At 35.3% G+C, this 21,873-nt stretch overlaps 1 protein-coding gene across 7 annotated transcripts in view; it reads right to left on the bottom strand.

Moving 5' to 3' along the window:
* Positions 1-21,873, bottom strand: part of EPHA6 (EPH receptor A6) — an 881,667-nt gene that overhangs the window by 502,653 nt on the left and 357,141 nt on the right. The window lies entirely within an intron of this gene.

Genomic DNA, 21,873 nt, shown 5'->3' with positions numbered 1-21,873 from the left:
TGAATTTCAATATGTAATATCAAAAATAAGCACATGTTCAAAAGATATGGTAATTATACTTTTTAAATGTGTTGACTGAAAAATATATAACAAAAAGTATTTTAAGTTATGTCATGGCTTACATCTTATTAGATTAATAGGATTTGATTAATTAGATCAATTAGGATTAATCATATTAATAGGACTACATCCTATTAGATTACCATTATTAAATTTGAAAAAAATAGCAATGTACATATATAAAACATGTTGTGTTCGTTCTTGCAGTCTTAATACTATGATTGATGTATAGATAATATCCCTATTCATTACTATTGAAAATCACTAAGGATCTTTTCCTCAAAGGTTGAGAATAAATGACTCTAAATTTAGTGTGGACAGACTATATGGAAAAGGGGGGAGATAAATGGAAATTGGAGGCAACAAAAAACCTACTAAACATAACTGTGTGCTTAAAAGTAAGTGTGCCCCTAAAAGAAAGTCACACAATCCTCTTATTTGTCATCAAGACTGCATAAACCAAGTCAATCCCAATGAGTGGGTGAGTATCTTCTATTTTTCATAAGAGATCACACCGCACAGAATACTTAATAGCCTTTAATTAATCCAGCCTTTTCTTAAAAGTATGTCAATAATCCTTTACACTTATCTGAGTCCTTCTACCCTCAGTTCCATAAACTTCATTGAGCAAATATTACCTGAAGGTCTACTAGGTGCCAGGCACTGTGCTAAGTGCTATATGTGAAATATCACAGAATTCATATTCTTTGAGAGACTAAGCTTATGATACTCTGAACAATAATTCATTATATAAATGACTGGTGAAACAACATTCCTGTGCCATATTTTTAGAAGGTTTCATTTTAAGAAATTTAAACCAATTCTCTAAATTTCTATTACCAAGGAAATTTGCTTAGAAAGAAAGAAGGAATTTTTTTGCAACATGCTCTCCTAGAAAGATGTTAAAGTTTTGATATAGGCTCCTTTTGGATTTCAAGCTCCAATCATTCATTCATTAAATATTTTATTGGTGACTATTATGTGGCAGATACTCTGGTAGGTCTTGGGTTTATAGTAGTAAACAAGGTAAACATTATTCTTGCTTTCTTGTAATTTATATTTTACTCAATGGGTAAAGACACACATGTAAACAGATGAATAAAATTCAAATTATAACAAGTGCAATTATAAAAATTAAAGCAATATGGAGATAGCTTAAAGTGATGCAAGTGGATCTACAATTTGATCCAGCAATCCCATTAGTGGGCATCTACCCAAAAGATCCAATGACACTCTACAAAAAAGACACCTGCACTCGAATGTTTATAGCAGCACAATTCATAAATGCAAGGCTGTGGAAACAGCCCAAGTGCCCATCAATCCAAGAATGGATTAATAAAATGTGGTATATGTATACCATGGAGATATAGCACATCTTATATTTTCCTGGTTAGAGCTGGAACCCATACTACTAAGTGAAGTATCCCAAGAATGGAAAAATAAGCACCACATATACTCACCAGCAAACTGGTATTAACTGAGCAGCACCTAAGTGAACACTTAGGTACTACAGTAATAGGGTATTGGGCAGGTGGGAGGGGGGGCGGGTATATACATATATAATGAGTGAGATGTGCACCATCTGGGGGATGGTCACGCTGGAACTCAAGACTTGTGGGGGGGGAAGGGCATTTATTGATACCATAAAATTTGTACCCCCATAATATGCCGAAATAAAAAAAATCTTATTTTTACAGAATAAAATCAACCAAGAAATCAAATAAAAAAATTAAAGGACAAGAGCTAAAATAAGAACTATTGGGAGTATCCTACTTAGGATAACATTATGAGAAAGCCTCATGGGTGTGGTGAGGAGAATGCGCAGAGGTGTGGGAAGAATATCACGGGTAGAAAGTGTATGGTTCTTTACTCAGGAAAGATCTTGACATAGTAAGGGAACTAGCAGAAAATCACTGTGGCTAAACTGCAAAAGGAGAATGAAGTAAGTTTTAAGGAACAGGAAGAGGGTAGATAATGTAGTACTGCTGGGCTCATTGAAATGCATCTGGGTATTTTTCTATGTACAACAGGAAGAAACTGACATTTTATTTATGGATGTGATGTGTTTTAAAAAGAGCATTCTGGCTGCACTGGGGTGAACGGTCTGAATGAGCACAAGGGACACAGCAGTGAAATCTATTATACAGTGCTGGAGTAGCATAATATTAGTCATAAATTTACATGACTGCATATTGGGTTTGAGATTTAGGAAGTGTTATTTTCTTTTATCTTTTTGCCAGATCCTGATGTCAGCAACCTAAGAACTTCAACTACTTATATGTGTATCACCCAAAGCTAGACCTAGAAATGTGATGTGTAATTTTTCTAAAAGGTTGCTGGGTACCTTGCTTTATGACATTTCATGTTCTAAAGGGTTTAAAGAAGTGTCTGCTTTCAGAAAGAAAAATATGGAGGGGATTATAAACTAGAGCTCAGGGAAAAATGTAGCTTTTTACCTCCAACCTAGATGTATGGCTCAGAGATAAAGATTAATTATTATTATCATAATAATGTTTTCCTACAGAATGACATATTCATATTGTTGGTCTTTTATTTATAATGGAAAACATGAATTATTATTCACTTATATTTCCATGACTAGGAAGAATGTTATCAATTATGTCTTATGGGTGTCTACAAGTATATAACTATCTGCCTGCAGATACTTAAAAAAAAAACCAAAAAGGCCGACACCCTTCTTACTCAAGGGTCCTCATACCAATTTGCATGACGATTAAATAGCTTTTTAATTGCTGTTAAATTATGCCAGCTAAACTGTGATTTCATGCAAATATTAAGCTGTAATGACATGCAGTGAATCATTTACTAAGATTTAGAACTTGGAACAAAGAGAGACAATTAATTCTAATCCTCAGATTGAACTAAATAATGTGTCACTGGGCTTTTATGAATGTGGCCTGATTGCTTTGTTATCATTTATAAATTATACAAAGATTATGTGACACATTGAAAAAATAACTTGGCAGCAATAACACTTTTGGAGACATCTGTATTGAAAACTCTTAGGGATTTCCTTATTTTGATTTTTTTTTCTTTAAAGGAAACAAGTAATTCACGTAGAAGAAAAGCAATCTCCACTGCTTACCCTCTAAACTGATATCATGAGAAAAGGGCAATTATTCTGATTTGCAACCAGTTGTGTTTCAAATCCATAATATGATAAAACTTATGTTAAAACTACAATTTTATTTTTTACTAGTGTTTCTATCAGAAAACACTTTTTTGGCTTCAATTTGGATTTCCCTTTTATACTTTAAAAAAATAAAGGGATAGTGTTCTATCAGAGAAGCTTGTGCCAATGCTCTCTGATCTTTCCAGAAAAGTGTCTAGCCCTGCAGGCCCCAGTCTTCCTCTCAGAGTAACACAGGTCAAGCATGCTATGATTTTTGTTTTAATTCATTTTAAGATTTTACCTAAACTCTTTTTAATATTGCACAAAAATCAGTTTAGTGCTCAAATAAGACTCTTCCGGCAGACTGATACTGAAACAAAAGTACACTATTTGCTTCACTTTGTTGAATCCAACATTTCCCAAAGGTCTGTTCATAGAATTTTATTTTACAAGAAGCATGTGAAAGAATGCTAGCATTCAGTAGAGCACCCTTAAATAAAGGCTGACACATAAGTAGAGCAAGCTAAAGGGATGCACACACTTCAGTTACTGCATCAATTGGTGTATATTTATGTTTTATTATATCACAGAAATATGTTAACTCATAAGCAGGAATTTTTCATACTGACTGAAGAAAGACTGATTATTCACCTATTAACTATATAGCTAACTTAAGAATGAAAATTTCATCTAAATGTCTGAAGATATCAAATCATGAAAGACTATTTCCTATTAATCTATATTTTACCAATTCTTAAGTTACTAATAAGTGGGAGCTAATAGATGGGCACATATGGACACAAAGGAACATAAAGGACTACTAGCTTCACTAACTTAGTGACTACCAGGAATGTAGTAGTACAGTGTCCTAATACAAAGCAAATTCATTCATATAGATAAGTTTACAAATGAAAGAAAAATTGTTCTGTGTTAATCTGTGTCAAAGAGAACATTTAGAAGAACACATTGAACCATGTAGAGATGTTTATGTAAATGCTTTGTAAACAAGATTTTAGAATTTACTATAGAAAGATAAATATGTAAGTGCAAATGATAAAGTACATCACTAGGCATTAATATTGTACTAAACATATAAGTTGTCTGATCTATATATAGAAATAATTTAAAACTCTGAAATTCATTTCATCCTTTGCATCTTCAATATTAATTTCAACTTTTATCTATATCCATATTGTTAATATAATGTCCTTATATAATCTTTTAAAATGTATTTAATGAGGCTCTGTAAACAGAATTTTGTATTCTATTTCTTTAAACCACTTCTTGCTCTGGCTATATGTTTTGCGCATTAAATATTTTCTATTTGGAAATGGATGATAATTAATCACGAAACTGGGGCCCCAACCTAAACATAAGATGAGAACCATATCAATTTATTCAGTAAAACATTAGGTCCAGGAAAATGCTATAATTATGTTAAGGTCATGAAGTTCATTAGTGATAGAATAACACCTAGTCTTTTTCTGTTTAGATTTTTAAAAGTTCTATTACCTTGTATTCAGCTTATAAAGTCTGTTAAATAAATATTTAAAAAAATACAGTTGACCTTGAACAATGCAAGTTTGAACTGAGTGAGTCCTCTCATACAGGAAATGATTCAATAAATTACACCTAGTGTACCTGCCTCTCCTGCCTTCCCTGTCACCTCCTCTACCTCCTGTGCCTCTGCCACCCTCAAAACGGCAACACCAACCACTCCTCTTCCTCCCCCTTCTTCAGTGTGTTCAACATAAAGAGGAGGAGGATAAACAACTTTAGGATGATCCATTTCCACTTAATGAATAGCATACATATTTTCTCATTTTTATGATTTTCTTAATAACATTTTCTTTTCTCTAGCTTACTTAATTGTAAGAATATTATGTGAAATATGTGTTAATCAACTGTTTATGTGATCGATAAGGCTTCTGATCAACAGTAAGCTATTAGTAGTTATTTATACATGCAGATTTTCAACTACACCTGGGGGATGGTTTCCTTAATTCCTGCATTGTTCAAGGGTCAACTGTATTTTGCATAGTTCTTTTGCTTTCAAAGTAGTGTCAAATATACACCTTCAAAATACACAAATTAGTGATTATTGCCTTCTTACAAAAGATAATAATCCTTTAAATAATGCTATCTTAGGGGAATTAAATAATTTTTATCCAGAAGAGCAATGGAAACTTAAGTTTTCAAAGTAAATATTGCTCAAAATTCAGCAGCGTATGCACTTCAAATCTTATGTATTCCACACAGCAAAATGGATTGCTTCTCGTTATCTTTAATATTCTGGCATCTACTTTCAGTAACTAAATTGATGTCTAAAATTAAAATATGTTATTAATGTTTTCATAGTACCAGGAATCAGGACTTATTTTAGATTTTCTTTTATTTCTAAAATTCATAAGGAAAATATTAACAACAAAAAAGAAATCTAATAGATAAAATAGCATTCATTTCCAGAGTAAAACCTAAATTTCTCAGCTTTGTCTAGAAGTGACTTCACAACTAGGCTTTGGTCCATCCTTTAACCTTTTGCTCCTTTTTACTTTTATTTATTTTTTGAGACAGACTCTTGCTCTGTTGCCTGGGCTAGAGTGCAGTGGCATCATCATAGCTCACTGCAACCTCAAGCTCTTAGGCTCAAGCAATTCTCCTGCCTCAGTCTCTCTAGTAGTTGGGACTATTGACACATGCCACCATGCCTGGCTAATTTTTCTTTCCTTTTTTTTTTTTTTCTTTTTTGTAGAGATGGGTCTGGCTCTTGCTCAGGCTTGTCCCTAACTCCTGTTCTCAAACAATCCTCCTACCTCTGCTTCCTAGAGTGCTAGGATTATAGGCATGAGCCACCAGACCTGGTTGGCCTCTTTTGCTCCCTTTTGCAGAATCTCAATGCCTTGGCAAATGCTGTTCCTAAATTGCTTTTACCTCTTTACACTCTGGAAAATTCCTACCTATCCATCCTTCATGTTTTGATTTGTTACAATTCCATGCTATTTTCTGGCAGAATTGATCAATCTTATACCTTGTAGGCATGTATTTAAAAAATACAGCTAACTTTAAGGAGTGTACTTAGTATTTCACATGATTTATTTCATTCAATCTTCACAATCACACTGTAAGGTAGTTATTTATAACCCCATTTTATAGCAGAGATGCTTAGCTGATGCTTAGCAAATAATGTACATATTACACTGAAGTACTTGTGTTCATATGCACAAACCTATGCTTGTCTGTCTTGATCCAAAGGTAATATGTGTTTTAACTAGAGAATTGAACAGAATGCATGCTTTTGTGCAATTCTCTAAGAATTATTATTTCACATAGTACAAATATTTACAAATATTGGAAAGCAGAAGGTTCAAATTTATAACCTTTGTAAGAGCCTAGTGTTACTAAGAATAGACCCACATGACATGAAAATTATTTGAAGTGGAAGGAAATATTTATACTATATAAACTGTGATTAATTAATAAAGAACCACAGCAGAATGGGCAGCTACCATCTCTGTACCCATTGGGAGGGAATAAAAGTGTCTCAAAATATACTTCCATAGATAGTTGAAAACTTGGAAAAAATATTTGTATCTCCAAATTTCTATGTTATAAAACATGGGGATAATTTTAGCTTGGAAAAGTTCTACAACAATAGTTATCAATTATCCTTCTCAATGCAGGGGGGAAAAAACCTTCAATATAACTCACAGAATAACTATAAGAATTGCAGAAATGTATTATACCTGTGCAAAAAGAGCAAACAGGTAAAACCACATGCATGATGTGCACTAAAATATAAATGAAATAATGACCAGTTGGTCTTAGATATTCGAGTTAAACACTATCCAGTTTTCCTCATACCATGAAAAAAAAAATCATGCTTATCTCCATATGCCATTTTCTCTGTGTGAGTCAATTACTTTTAAATACATACTACTTTGAAATGGAAATGAAAAATATGAAGAGTTAAGCACTGTCATAATTTGGGAGGGAAAAGCAAAACAATGAATGAATAGATTCAAGCAAATTAATAAACTTTCCTCAGAATGAATACCATTGTAGGAATAATTATGGATGCCTTCTTGGTAAACGGTCTGTTGTGTGCAAGTAGATGATATCGAGTAGGATAATTCTCTTTGAGTTCCACATGTAGAAGCCAGAATAGATTCACAATGGCAAGAGGTGGTAACCATTCTCCATTAGCAGAATGACCACTTAATATTTCTTTCTATAGAGAAACCTCTCCAAGGTTATTCAGTAAAAAAACCTCTGCTGAAATAAAAATTAAAGTATTTGTGTTTGGGGAAACTCCATGAACTGAAGTGATATATCAGTAATCTATATTAGAGAAACTGGGATTCATCACATACAGATATATGTTCAGTATGTAAGGGTCATTTTAATTTTAAAAATGCAGCATTGCTATACACTGAGTGAATATTTAGTTATTTTCAATAACAAGTCAAGTCTAATATATAACACAGCCTGCTAAAGGTAAAAAAAAAAAAATCCATCTCTGCAACTTCTTTCTTTCTAGCCTCTGCAAAATTATAGATGCTACATTGTATTTACAATGAATCACCTAACCAATCAGTTGTGCTTTTGAATTTCAATTGTGAGATGGAAAACCAAGGAGCCAGAATGTTTTTCTACATTCTACATTTAAGTAAGAGGGAGGAAAAAAATAAAGATAGGGAAAAAAAGAAGCGATAACACGCAGAACAGTGGTATTTGGATTGTCAGCATCCTGTACACACCCAGAAGTGGAGACCTGGCTAAAGCAGCTGAATAAAGGAAAGAACACCTCTCCTGCTGCACTTCAATCACAATCTAGTCTACTCAGAATAAGAGAGAATAGTGATTTTCTCAAGTGGCCAATTACTTCAGCAATAAAGAAGCCATGCTTTACAATGTTAGCCTTAGAGCAAAAGTAAATTCAAGCTTTACACTTTCTTCCCAATCACTGTCACTGTATATCAAATACAAAGACATGATATTTGCCCTATATTAAGGATAAATTTTCAAGCAAATGTTATTAGAAACAAGGGATTTGATTGCATATTTAGATGATCAAAACAAAAAAAAATCTTTAAGGGCATGCATTGGAATTGCCCATATGCATGATTTACATTTTATGTTTGAACTTTTCTGTGTAGATACCATAAATGCTTGTTAAATGTGTTAATCTTCTAGCACCTGTTCAGTAGCTTTAACAAATAATTCTCTTATTGATTTAAATGCACGAGAAACATCAACATAAAACTGCTAAGGCCATGGCATTTTATTTTTTCTGACCTCATCCACATATTAGACTCTGACTTCATCCTTCTCCATCCCTTCATACTCTGTCTTCTGTGCTTGACAAGTACTTTTTTAGTAATTCTTATTTGCCTATTTTGTTGCTCCAACCTCAGTGAGTATTTTTCCCTTTTGGTCTGGAAAAGCCTCAGCTATTTTGATAATAGACTTTTTGGCAGGCCACAGAGTTTCTTGTGCTCTGATCTGTTCCCAGAGGCTGCCCTAACTGGTCAAGACCTGATACTGTGGAGGAGTGTTCTCCACAGCTCATTCTTTAAAGTACAGAACCTATATTAATGAGCCACCTGAGAAATAAAGTTAAGAGGTTGCAAAACAGATTAAGATACTAGAGAAAACATTCAGTGTTTCATTTTAAATTTCTTATTCCTAATTTCTTTTATATATTTTGAAGTTCATGTAAAAGGGACACAATGAATTAAAAAAAAAAAAAAAGGCCCTGACCTGCAACTATGCTGCTGCTATAACTATTTTAGGACTGTTTCAGAAATCCTGATATAGTTAAATTTGGTCAGGGAGGGACAGGCCAACTCCAGACCTTGGATGTCCTTAGATTGATTTACAGTTTTGGCAAAGAAGTATTGAGCTTTGAAAGCAGAAGTGAAAATATGATCAAAGATTTTGTTATTCTTGTTGGGATTTTTTAGAAATAATATTTCTGATAGTTTTAAAGGTATTGGGGAAATATGGAAGATTAAAGGAAGGAGACTTGCCAGGAGATTATTAAATTAGCCCATAGGGGAGTTGATGGCCTAAACTATAAAGGATAAGGCCAGGAATTGACAAGAAAAAAATGGATGGAAGAAAGCCAAAAAGTAGAACTGGTAGGACATGCTGGGACTGGGGGCAGGGGTTATAACTGTAAGCTTTATGGCTTGGGCACATGGGTAGATAAGTATTCGTCAGAATAAGGGGAAAAAAGCTAGGGTAGATGATCAGACTGAGGTAGAAAGCCATAAAATTGGCTTTTGCAGGTTGAGCTTAAAGCTATTATTCATCAAATATTTAGTATCTACTATATGCCAGGTACCACTATGAGTGATGATTATGCTGTTTAGAAAAAGAATCCATGATCTCATGGCCTTTGTAGTCTAGTGTGGGTAGAATGACAACAACAAAGAAGTGTATTAATAAAATAGGTATTTTTAAGGAGTGATATAATCCATAAAAAATAAAACAATGGCATAAATAAGAGCAACTTGGAAGGATCCTATTTTTCAATAGATGATCAGGAAATGCCTGTCTTAAGAGCTGATATTTGATGCTGCATTACAAAAAGAAAACCTGAAAAGACAGACCTAAAGGGAGAGCATTGCTGACATGGAGGAGGAGAACCAGCTGATTGTCTTTGAAATCCAGGAGTTTAGTAATCAAAGAAGGAAAGATAAAATATAAAGTCAGAGATGCAGGCAGGTTTCCACAGTTTGTCAGATCCCATAATCAGTTGGCTAGAAGACTTTGGACCTCAGGAGAGAAGACTGGGATGTAGACAGAAATATGGACATCATCTGTCTAAAGGTGATATTTGAAACTATGGGCAAGAATTAGAACATGTGAAAATACAAGAATACAAAGAAAGGAACATGAGGAAAGTTAACATTTAACAGGTGATCAAAAAAAGAAAAACAATCAATGGAGATTTAAAAAAAAAAGTGGTCATAAAATTAGGAAGGTGAAATAGACTGCAATGTCTTAGATTAAAATAAAGATTATTTTAATTTAGATTTCAATAAAAAGTGATTAACAGAGATAAATGTCATGGATAATAGGACAAAACTGTTTCTAACACAAAATGGCAATGAAGATCATTGGCGAATTTCTCTTATACAGTTTACTTGAAAAAAATCTAGCTGTAGTAGAGTGAACGGGAACATCTGAACACAATAGAGTAAAAAGCAATTTAAAATGGAAAAGTAGCCACCACCATTAAAAACTTTTTCCAAACCATTTTAGAGGACAGAAAAGTTGAACTGAGAGCATTTTTTAAATAAAAATGTGAATGTATTAATACATTATATGTATTAAGGAAGGAGTTAGTAGAATCAAAAAGTCAGAAGAGGAAATAAACAATAATCACCAGGCCCAGCAAAAGATTGAAGGATCAGATCATCCCCTATAATTAGAGGGAATAGCTTTGAATATGAAACATCATTTAAGTCTGTAGCCATCTGAAACACCTAAAAATCTTTGTCAATAAATCATATATGTCTTAGGCTTATTAAATTAAACAATATTCATCTCTGCAAACACAAAGGAATTATAAATCTCCTAATGGTGAAATCACCCCTCAAAATTTTAAGGTTGTTGATGAGGGCACTAAGAAACAGGGCTTCCTAGGATCCTTAAAATGATATCATTAAATGATTACATACTACACCTGTCTATCAAATCTTTCCCTACAAGGCCACTTATTGGCCATATGTTTTGCTTTGCCAATTCCAAAATTTTAGTTTTTTCATATTTTTAGCACAAAAATGGTTTCAGCATACATCCAAAATCCTATTTACTTCTTTACTCCAATAGAAAAAAGTTTATTTTTAAATCTCTAGAAATATCTCTAAAAGCATTGTTTTAAATGCTAAAATTGACAAAAGCACCAGAAAGTGGCAAGAATATGTGTTTACCTGATCCAAATCCCAACCCATAAAGAATACACTATTTGAATAAAGGGAATAAAGAATAATAAATTCATAGAAATACAGTATCTAGGAGTTAAGGGAATTTATATCTATTAAAATTTTGCTATTGCTTTTGGTTAATAAACAGGAAAAGTTGACTGCTTATTGGAGTCTTGGTCTCAAAAGTTTTGTATCTTGCTGGTCTTACTTGACTCAAGATCCTCATGAGTCTTATTGTTCAACAACCTCCTAACTTGTCATTTTCCTGATTTTCTTCCCAATCTAATCTTTTAAGTTTTAGAAGCCATGATGCTTTGGAGTTTATGGTCCTTGCTTACTTATGGTACATGTATTATAATATCTGCTAGGGTCACTCAGTACTAGTCAGAGTATAATTTAGAAAAGTTCACTGATATCAGATAGGCTTAGAGGCACAGGACTTAATATCTTTTGTAAAAAGGTCTTAAAAAGTCAGTACATTATTCTTTTCCTTCTATAGGAATACAAATGATGGAATCTGTGAAGTTAGCATAATAGTATCAACATACAATATGTAATAGTTTGAATTTTAACTTAATAGAAACTCTTTGAAAAATGAATTATAAGAGAACAAGTTTCTTTATAATAAACATTTCTGTAGCACCTATGTGCAAGCTATTATTTTTAGCAGTTTAAAAATATTAACTTATTTGATCAGTGTGATAACAGTATGACCTCACACAGTATGAGGTATACAGTATGAGGTATGACCATCTTTATTATCAATAAAGATGTTGCAACTGAGGTTAAGGAAGGTTAAATAATTTGTCCAACATATCTAGTAAGGACTGTTGGGGCTCAGAAAATGATACCCCCAAGTATAGTGCTTTGGCATGCTGAGTGTTTTGAACTAAAGGCAATTGAAAGGCTTCCAAAATGAGACTCAGAATCTAACTCTCTCTCTGACCTTCCCCTGCTCTGACTCTCCTTTCTTTCCCCAGGCACCAGTGGGGTCTTTCTCTGTAGTTCCCTCATTTATTTAAGGAAAATTCCTCCAAAAGAAATACAATTGTCTTCCTTCCTTAGGAATCTCAAATGAAGAAAGAAAAGAACTTTCATCTGACTAATATAAGCCCTTTCAAATTATTAGGCCCAGAGAGACATTAAAATGAGACAGCAATCATGTCCTATTCCATTCCCCCCCCCTTTGAACTATGTATTCATTTCTTGAAACTGCTTGCTATTGCCACAAGTAGGTATAAAGTAACCTAATAACACCGCATCAGAAACTATAACCTATACCCTACAGCTTAACAATATAGCCAATCACTAATCAATGTTGCTTCTATAAATCAGTGAGAATTTCTGACAAACAACTTTGTATCAGCCCACTCCCAGTATTTTTGTTTTTTGTTTTGCCTTTAGAAATCTACTTGTAATTGCTGCTAGTTGGAGTGTGTATATTCAGGGCAAGTTGAATCTATGACCCTGAGGTGCAATCCTCAAGCTTGGCCCAAACAAACAAGCTAATTACATTAATTTTGTCACAGCTCCTTCCTTTTAGGTTGACATACCTGGTGTAGTCCTTAAGATTCAGGGTGATTCCCTGTGACCACCCCATGTTTCTCTCTGAAAGCTGTGCTGAGTACCTGCACAAACATTCTGTTTTAGGTCTCCCTGCCTTTGGACAGGAGATTCAGGTAAAGAGCTCTTCAGAGTCTGTTTTTCTGTTTCTGTCTCAGGGTGATGGTTCAGGTGAAAGTTTCTCTGCCGCTCCCCACAGGGGAGCTTAAAGGATTGGCAATTAGGTAATTAAGTACCAGTGGTCTCATTTTACACATAGCATGTGTTAAGAATAGTGCAGCTGCTTTCCTATTTTTGAAATTTAGGTTTGATTTTTCATTTGTGACCAACTCTTATTAAACACTAGCTGGTTTCATGTACAACACTTATGGGCACCTTCTTACAGTTATCTAGGAAAGTGGACCCACCTAACCCAGGATTGTCATAAGCAACAAAGACCAAAAGAAAATGAGAATCTTTTGAAATACCTACAATAACTTATTTCCATGCACAATTTAAAAAGTTGGTTTAGAACCAAATAGGAGATTTATTCCTAATGGCACCTAAAAAGCTTCTAAAAGAAGTTCTGAGAAAACCGTTTTTATGCAGGAGATAAACAAAAGTGATTCATCATTACCACCTGAGAAAATTCTACAGGACCTTGACTCCCCTGAAACTCCTATCGTGGCAGTCCCAGAGTTACTATGAACTCCTGTTTCTGGGGGCTGCTTGATTCTCAAGCCACTCTTTGCTCTATTAAAAAAACCATGCAATGAACAAGATGGGTTTCCAAAATACACCTTTGTTGCCCAACTGACAAATTGATTAGGGTAATAAAACAAGCAATTTAAAGAGTAATAGTTTAAAATGGAAAAATGAATAAAAATAAAACTACTGAGATTATAAATGTGCAGATCCAACAAATTTTTTTCTAAATCAGGACTAATGACTGACACTGGTGTTGCAATACTAACATCCAGGGAATTAGCTAAGCAGCATGCCAGCTGAGATCACATCTGACATAAGTTAAAATTCTTTAAGTGCTCAAACTACTTGCTTTGGATCCTCCAAAACAAAACAAAAACAAAAACAACCCAAGGAAATAAAGGCAATCTACCCTGTGGTCTCTTGGCTAGGATTCAGTGCCTTTTCTGTGGACTAGGTTTAATTACTGGTCAGGGAATCAGTTCCTTTTAGTTTGATATTTTTATAATTTTTGACTTTTTAGGATATTCCTTTTCTACTTAGGAAGGTATCTTTGGTTAAAAAAAAAAAAAAAAAGATTCAAAAGCCAGACATGTCAGCTGTCCAGTTAAAATACAATAATAAGAGATTTAAGAGAAAGGATTTTTTTTTAAAGAAAAGCTCTATGATCAGAAGTCAGCTTAATTAAAAACTGATATTCAAGCTATATATAGCTTATATAAAAGCTGGTATAAAACAGAGTTGTCCAGGTGGAAAACAGAGAATAAGTTAAAAGCTACTTAATCTAAGTGAAATTGCTTGATCCTGTTTCCTTTAAGAGTTGTTCTCCATTTACTTATACTTCTCCTCGTTCTTACTCTTTGCTGTCTTTCATACCACATAAAAGGATCTATGGGAGGACATCTAATTAGACACCTTAAGAAACATAGAAAAAGGCACCAATGACCCCCTTTGGGGGTTATCTTTCTTCCTATGCAGTCTAAAAAGTAATGGACAGATTCCTCACAGGTCTAAAACTCTACTCTCTTTTGTATTGTGTTGCCTGATCTCTTTGACTTTTGGGGGTACCAAAGATTACTTTGTACTGTGAGAGAGAACTTGACCCTAGTGTGTGTGTTGACTGCTGAGAGTTGCAGTTTTGGAGGTGGCTAAGGGCAGTTGTTGACAGAAAATGGTTACCACTACAGGGGGCTATTTATCTGTGTATTGAAAAAAGAAGTGTGTGGTTTAAACATTTAGAAAAATGTCTTTGCAGTGAAGTGCACTGTGAAAACACTGCACACATTTTTCCTCTTTTTGGAGACTCGGGATTCAACATAAAAGTGGAATCTTTGATCTTTAGAGGTCTAAATGCTTTGCCTTCCAACTGCACCTAACTTTTACATATTTAAGTTATTAAGCCCTAAAAACTGAAAATGCTTTGTTGCCCGTTCCTCGAGGGGCTCTGTGCTCCACTAGGAAAACAGAGACGAAATTAACATCTAATACAATTGGTCTTATAAAATCCTATGGTAAAGTCCTACAATTTTGTGTTACCTGGACATCCATTTTTAGTCTTCCTCTAACACACTCAAACTCTTTCTCGAAAAAGCTTAAATTCTCTCTGTCTGTGCTTGGAGATGCAAATTGTTACCCAACTTTCTCTAAAACTCGGTAATGAATTGGGCCATGTGGGAAAAATAACCTTTCACTTGTTCCATTTACGAAGTCATAGTTTGAACCCAACTGTACTTTTAAACTGGTGAGTTTTACTGGTCTTATGGCTAAAATTCTAAAATTAAAACTATAAGTCTTTCTGTCTGTCTGTATCTTTATGTGTATATGTATGTACGTCTGTCTGTATACTATCTACAAGAATATCATTGACTTATAAATAAATGAGTACTCATAAATTAAGTCTAGTTTTCAAGACCACGTGACTTTAGTAATCTTTGGTAAAGATAGTTTAAAAATTGTTGCTAAAATAAAATATAAACATCTTCAAAATTTAATTTAGACATTTTTGCATGGGTCCATTGGTAAGGAAGGTTCATACTTTCTCTGCTAGATGTTTTAAGGTCATAAAACTGTTGCTTCTGCAGTACTTTTTTTATACTTGCTTAATTTGTCTGTAAGTTAAAGCTGTAAGCACTGACTTTTGTGCTCCTCCAAAGCCCTACGCACATCTTACTACAAGCTCTTTTTTTTTTTTTTTTTTTTTTTAGTTTTAAGCCTTTAAATTCTGAAGTCTACACAGGTGACCATGGTAATACCTAGGGACAACACTCGGATCCCATCCTCCCTAGCCCAGCTGTGTCTCTTGGCCATGCTGGGAGAGATTAGATTCTCCTGGTATTGTCTTCGCAGCTCCGTCCTTTGTTGTGGACACTGCCTCTGGCGCATAATTAAAATTGCTTAATTTCTAGATTTTTCACTAAAAAGGGTTAGTAATAGTTATTGTAATTAATGTGTTGATTAAAACTACTAGATATGAAAGAAACAATTCTATATGCAAAGTGTTAAAACCGCCCTTTACAAATTAATAAAGGAGTGCAAGGCAAGAGCTGTGGTAAGGGCCTAAGCTTTGCAAAGGCACAAGTATATCTTAAAATAATGATAATAATAATAACCAGTTGCTGTCCCCACTTTACTTTCCTATAATTGCTACTTAGAAAGTTCGGGAAAGAAAATGAAAGGAAATAGAAAAAAATTAGTAAAAGGTTATAAAATGTTTGTGGAAATCTTAGCTATAGTCAAAACTGATTAAGATTGAATGGATTTGTTTACAAGATCTTATTAAAATTAGCGTCAGCATTAACAATACACTCATGCAAAGGTAGAATTTGGTTTTGGCTTTTGAAGAAGACTTTCATATAGTGTTAATAACAGATAGTAAAAGATTTTTGTTTAGCTTTCAAGTAAACTGCAGAAAATAACAATTAAAAATAAAAAAGGAGCAAGGATGAGAGAGAGATTTTATTTGCCTAATGGTTTCTTTATTAGGTCTTATGATGGTTTGGGAAGCTGAGTCTCTATCAAAGAGTAAAAGTTTTTGTTTTTTAAAATATTTGAATTATCATTTTGGCTAAATGAATCATTATTGTTTTACAGTGAACTGTGATGCTATTTTGAGCAAGTGTTTTAAACCTTTGATATTTGACAAATTTTCCAAAATCAAAATTCCCAACTCTAAGTTCAGTCTTTTTTACCACAAAGTAACTACTTGTATATTAGGATCCCTGGAAGTTCAAGAGAGATATATTAGACTTATTTGATATGTTAAAATCATATATGAAGCATTATAAAATATGAAATGGTGTTTAACTTTCTTTGGGTTATATTTGTATAAATATGTCCAAAATTGTATGAGATTCCTAAAATTCTGATATGTATTAGCATATGTTACCAGTAATAAGTTTGGTTATTATGTTAAATTGTTACATGTCACAGAAATAACCAAATTTCCTAGATAATTGTCTTTAAATGTGGCTATTCTAAGATTTTGTAATCTACACACAGTTATTGTTTTACTTTGATTCTTCTCAAAAAAAGTTTATAGTTAGCTATGTCTAAAATTGCTGCTTCTTTGAGGACATTTATGGAAAGGACTTTGAAAAGTACTCTTGAATATAGGTTTCTGATAACTTTGGTGATAACATCATTTGAATAGAAACATAATACCTCCAGGATTCTAATTAAAAAAAAAACAAACACAAAAAACTGATGTATTCATGAAGATTGCTAACCCAACATCACATGAAACAAGAATTAATTACATGGAACTAAACTAATAGAGGAATGAAATAATTTTTTAGGGAAAAAAGATTCTAAAAAACGCGGAGGTATTGGCTTTAGTTGGAAGGGGACAACCTGTAATTTTGTAGGAAGGAGACTAGTTACATAGATATAGACAGGTGTGTAGGTTTTGTAGTATGAAGGTAAGGGAATTCATATGCAGTCATGTGTTTTCCCTGTGAAGTAAGCAATAATTTTGGAGTACCTGTGAAATACCCAAGGTCCCAGTGAGACTACATCCAGTAGGTGGAATTCAGGAGGAAGGACTGGGCAGGAAACAGGAAGGTGAGCCCAACTGGAAAAGGTTTTTTTGTTTGTTTGTTTCTTTCTTTCTTTCTGGCATACAATTTTCTTTTTAGTATAATACTTATGCGCATTGTATTTCCACTATGTATCTCTCATTGATTTAGTTCTTCTGAGAAAGCTAAATTCTTGATAGTCCGAAGACTAGGTATGATTAAACAGGCAACAGGAGCCACAGATCAATGACTTTGACAGGATTATCCAGGAATGAGCCTTCTTGGTGATGAGGGACATCTTGACACTCAAATTTTGATTATCCATGCTTTCAAGAAAAAAGATTTTTGATCAAAAGTGGGAAAAGGGAAAAGATAAGAATGCTCATCTGAGGAATAAAATAAGATAGCAACATAATTTAAAACAAAAAATTAAATTAAAAAAATGAGACAGCAGTCATGCCCTACTCCTCTACCCTCCTTTGAGCTATGTATTAATCTCTTGAAACCCTTGCTATTGCCACAGGTAGGTAGAAAGTAACCTAATAATGCCACACCAGAAACTGTAACCCACACCCTATAGCTTAACAAGGTTAGCCAGTCACTAATCAATGTTATTTCTTTAAACCAACAAGAACTCCTAACAAACAACTTTGTGTTAGACCACTCCTTGCCTTGTTTTTTTCAAATTTAAAAATCCAGTTGTAACTGCTGCTAAGTGGAGTGTATACTGGGCATTCTTGAATCTATTCAGGGCAACTTGAATCTATTCTCCTGAGTTGCAATCCTCAATCTTGGCCCAAATAAGCTTTCTACTTAAATTTACTTTGCCTGAGCTTCTTCCTTTTATGTCAACAGAACAAATAATCAAGAAAAATTAACCACTTGAGAAGCAAATAAAGTCATCATCATGGCCAGAAAGACTTTTCATCTATGCTTCTATGGGCAGTTCCAAGGGATTACATGGGAGACTTTATCTGCCTAAGACAACAACTTTTTTTATAGCAATGTTCTACACTTCACCTTCCTGCCATCTCCCTCAGAGTGCACAGAAACTTTGTCTCAGACCACTGTTATTTGGGTTCATTCATTTCCCCCCAAATAATTTACTACCTATCCCTCACAATTGCCAATCCCCACACCCCCATTTCCCTTTCTTCTATGAAGAGGGTAGATAAGCCTCAACCATATGGGCCTTCTTTGAGTCTCATATTTTATATGGTTCCCATGCTTATGCATATTAATAAGTTTGTATGCCTTTTCTCCTATTGTATGCCTTTTTCTCCATTAATCTGTCTATTGTCAGTTTATTTCAGTGACTTTCAGAGAAAGTGGAAGAGAAGATCTTCGTTTGTCCCTATGGCACGAAGATCCACTCTCTGATAATATGGTTCTAAAAAATGGTACACTTCCTAGTGTATTATGCCGAGTCTTTTTATAAACAAGGCAACTAATCCCTTAGGAAATATTAGAGAGAACTCTTGAATAAGGAGCTTCCTGTGGCTGGACTTCGAAAACCTGACTAAAGCTCCATATTTCACTTTTCTTTGGGTGTTCTCAAAGAAAAAGAAAAAGAAAATCATTGTCATGATCCCTGATGACAATATAGGAGACCAAAATATGCCACCCCCAAATAAACTGTTGGAGATCAGAATATGACACTCCAAAATATGACTCTAGGAGACCAGAATATGCTAGTTCAAAATATGCCCCTTTGGCATCAGAATTATTTTGAGCTGATTATTTTGAGAAACTGCAAGCACAGGAGAAGCTTTGAAAACAGTAGAAGTTGTCCTTTTCTAAGGAAAATTTACATCTGCAGGAAAAAAAAATCTCCATTTTAAGTGTTTCTCCCTCTCAGGAAGAAAAAAAATGACTAAATCACTGGAAACTCTTACCCATGAAGAAGGGACTGCCTAACACACCTTATCCTTGTTAACTGTACTTTTCTCGTCACTACCCCATTACTGCCCTGTACAACATCTTTCCTTCTTTCAGTGGAAGACTGTGTTTAAGCCTGAACTCAAATCCACCACTTTGAGATTTAGTCATTCCCTATCTCCCACATATACATGAGATATACACATTAATAAACTTGTTTTCTTTTCTCTTGTTAATCTGTTTTTGGTTACAGGAGTCTGACCCAACTAAAAACTATGAAGGGTAGAGAGAAATATTTTTTTTTCTACTGTACAGCAACAATGGCATGTTCTTTCCTGCCTAAAGCTTTCCCCAAACATAACAGTATTAAACCTTTCTCTGCTTCTACTTAGTATAGCCCAAAGTACGCTAACATTTTAAAATTGTGATTTATAACGTCACCCATTAAAAAAGGAGATTAAAAAGAAGGCAAATTCAAGTAACATAAAATGATAAATTTAAAAATCTAGGACCCTACCCGCGGCTGCCCAGAGAGACAATACAGCCACCAGCCAGAGGCACCTCCAGGGAACGGGACCTTCCCGTTTGGGACCCCGCCCGCCCTCCCAGGTGCTGCTGGCACCATGTTCCCAGGAAAACGGTGCCGACTCAGAGGCTGAGAGACATAGACCCAGCTTGGGCTCCCTGTGGGTGAATTAGGACCGGAAATCCTCTCCCTGGTGGGAATACAGTTTGAACTCTGGGAACCAGAGGTCGGACCTGCAGACCAGATCCCCTGCACCAAGGGCTAGCATTGCCCGGGGCACAGAAGGGTTATACGTGAACAGCCTACTGAGGTCTGTGTGCCTCCAGGGGCAGATCGGCGTCCTAGAGGGCAACCCTCCTCCCAGGAGGAGGCCGTGCGCCCAACCCAGGTGGCGTTCCTGTGCAGGGAACCTCCCCGCCGGCATCACAGTTGGGGAGGCCTGGTAGCTTGTGGTCTGGCCTGCTGGCAGAGGCCCAGGAGTAGCTGCGGAGTTGGGGAGGGTGGAAAGAAGCGAGGCCTGCTGCAGACTGCGGGTCTCAGACAGCCCCACCCCCACACCCAGACTTTCTGGCTGAGCGGGACCATTCCAGCCCCGCCCTGACAGCAGAGAACAGAACTTTGACCCCTGCTAACGGCCTGAGGGCAGGCTTACCCAACCCAGCTCCTTCCAGAAGGAGAGCTGATAACAGGACTCAAAATCAACACCATAGCCTGTTCCTCCAAGCAAACGCCACCTACTGACAGGGACGGCATCTTGCACAGCCTTTCCACGGCACCCACTGACTCAATATACAGGGAGTGGTCCAATTTCACCCACAGGCACCACCTAACGCCTCAGAAACTAAACAAGGTGTGTGAATACCCAAACAATAACCTAAGGAAAGAAACAACAACTGATCGACATGGGAAGAAATCAGAGAAAGAACTCAGGAAATATGAAGAACCAAACGGAAAACACACCCCCAAAGAGGAGCACCAGCCCCCTAGAAACGGACACCGACCAAAATCAGGCAACCAATATGACAGAAGAGGAATTTCGTATGTGGAACATAAGAACACTCACCCAGCTGCAACAACAACTCAACAACCAGCACCAAGAAACCACAAAAAATCTCCAGGATATGAGAAAAGAAATAGACACATTGAAGAAAAGTGTAACCGAACTCCTGGAAATGAAGAATCAATTCAAGGAACTACAAAATACAGTGGAAAGTCTCAAGAACAGGGTAGATGAAGCAGAAGAAAGAATCTCAGAGCTTGAAGATAACACCCTCCAATTAAATAAATCAGTCACAGAAATAGAGCAGAGAAACAAGAGAAAAGAGCAAAGCCTACAAGAGCTGTGGGATTATGTGAAGAAACCTAATGTGAGGGTCATAGGGTTACAGGAAGGGGAAGAAGACAACACTCAAGGGTTGGACAAGCTGTTTGAAGATATAATAGAGGAAAATTTCCCAGGCCTTGCTCAAAATCTTGATATACAAGTTCAAGAAGCTCAGAGGACCCCTGGGAGATTCAACGCAAACAGGAAGACGTCACGACATGCAGTCATCAGACTAACCAAAGTATCAACTAAAGAGGCCCTTCTAAGAGCTGTAAGACAAAAGAAGCAAGTAACATACAAGGGAAAGCCAATTCGAATAACATCAGACTTCTCTAATGAGACTTTACAAGCAAGGAGAGACTGGGGCCCCATTCTCACTCTTTTGAAACAAAACAATGCCCAGCCTAGAATATTATTCCCTGCAAAACTAAGCTTCGTATATGAAGGAGAAATAAAAACATTCTCAGACAAGCAAAGGCTCAGAGAATTCACCAAGACAAGACCAGCCCTACAAGAAGTACTTAAAACAGCGTTATGCACGGAACATCATAAAAATAACCCACGAATATAAAAACAACCAAAACCCAAAGATATTAAAGGCCAGATATTACAATGGCTCAAGACAGAAATCATAGCAACAACATCCAACCCAACAGAATGATCAGTAATCTACCTTACCTATCAGTTCTCTCAATAAATGTGAATGGCTTAAACTCTCCACTCAAGAGACATAGGCTGGCTGAATGGATAAGAAAATA

Source organism: Microcebus murinus, chromosome 1 (assembly GCF_040939455.1).
Source record: "Microcebus murinus isolate Inina chromosome 1, M.murinus_Inina_mat1.0, whole genome shotgun sequence".
NCBI lineage: Eukaryota > Metazoa > Chordata > Mammalia > Primates > Cheirogaleidae > Microcebus > Microcebus murinus.
The sequence above is the reverse complement of the archived record's forward strand: the minus strand, read 5'-3'. Positions and strand labels throughout refer to the sequence as shown.